Source organism: Myotis brandtii, unplaced genomic scaffold (assembly GCF_000412655.1).
Source record: "Myotis brandtii unplaced genomic scaffold, ASM41265v1 scaffold601, whole genome shotgun sequence".
Lineage (NCBI taxonomy): Eukaryota > Metazoa > Chordata > Mammalia > Chiroptera > Vespertilionidae > Myotis > Myotis brandtii.
The window spans coordinates 859,264-860,893 of NW_005370276.1; positions in this window are offsets into that span (position 1 = coordinate 859,264).

A 1,630-nucleotide genomic window follows, 5' to 3' on the forward strand; every position below is an offset into this window, starting at 1 on the left:
GAGGCCAGAAGTCGGGTCACGGTGTGGGCAGGGCTGGCCCTGCGGGGGAGGAGGGAGGATGTGTTCCGGTCTCTGTCACGGGCTTGTAAACGGCCACCTTCGTCCTGTGTCCTTTCACATCCTGCCTCTGTGTCCGGATGTTCTTCTTTTTTTTTTTTTTAAAGGCTACCAGTCAGACTGGATTTGAGTCCACGCTAATGACCTCACTGCCACCTCCTCGCCTCTGTAAAAGCCTTCTCTCCAAATAGGGTCACATCCTGGGGTCACGGGTTAGGACATCAACCGATGAATTTTAGGGCCCACAATTCAACCCGTAACAGGCTGAGCGCATGTGCCCCAGAGCCAGGCGGCTGGGTCTAATCCTCGCTCTGCCACTTTCTAGATGGTGGCTGAGACAGGCCACTTCCCCTCTCGGGGCCTCAGTTTTTGTATCCATAACATGGGAGACCATAGAACCTCTGTTGTAAGATACCTGTGAAAAGTTAATGCATTAATATAATTAATGTGTTTAGTGCTGGGCCTGGCATATTGTAAGTACTCATACATGTTAGTTGTTGTCATGGTTATTATTGTCGAAAGCATGACACTTGGTTGTGGCATCACCTCCTCCAGGAAGTCCTCCTGATTGCCCTCCGGTTCAATCAGGCTGCCCTCTGGGTTTCCTCAGAGCCCTCTGTGACCTCGTTTAGAGCACATCTGGCCCAAGATAGGGATTTTGAAAGCAAGAACATTCTATGAAGTGGGCTTTTTCCCTTCTTTCCCCTCATCCAGATGTACAGTTGGATCACCTGAGCCTCCTGAAGCAGTTTGAACACCTGGATCCTCAGAATCAGCACACGTTTGAGGCCCGAGACCTGGAGCTGCTGATCCAGACGGTAGCGTGAGGGGGGAGCGACAGGCAGAGGCCTGAGGGAGCTTTGCGGAGGGGGAGAGGGGAGCAGAGCCCGGGACACAAGCCCGCTCACCTCTGCCTGGCGTTCTCTGAGGTCGGCAGCTGAAGAGGGCCTGGTGGTGTCTAAAAACCCTTCCCAGAGTCTCTGCAGGAGAGCAGAGGTGTAGGCAGCAGGGGCTCAGTTCCACCAAGACCTGGTTTCAAATCCCTCCTCGGCTTTGTCTTTCCCATGTGCCTTGGGGTGAGGGCTGTTCCTTTGTGCCCTTGTGGTAGGCAGAGTAATGGCCCTCACCAAAGATGTGCCCCCCGCCCTGCTGGTGTTGCTCAGTTGGTTGGCTTCGTCCTGCACACTGAAGGGTTGCCAGTTTGATTCCTGGTCAGGGCACATGCCTGGGTTTCAGTTTTGATTCCTGGTGGGGGGCAGGCAGACGAAAGATGTCTCTCTCTCTCTCTCCCCCTCTTCCTCTCCCTCTCCCTCTCCCTTCCTCTCTCCAAAAACTCAATTCAAAAACCTTTAAAGCCCGGCCGATGTGGCTCAGTGGTTGAGCTTTGACCTATTAATCAAGGTCCCCAGTTCAATTCCTGGTCAGGGCACATGCCCAGGTTGCAGGCTCGATCCCAGTGTGGGGCCTGCAAGAGGCAGCTGTTCAATGATTCTCTGTCATCATTGATGTTTCTATCTCTCCTTCTCCCTTCTCTCTGAAATCAAATTTTAAAAAATATATATTTTAATCTTTA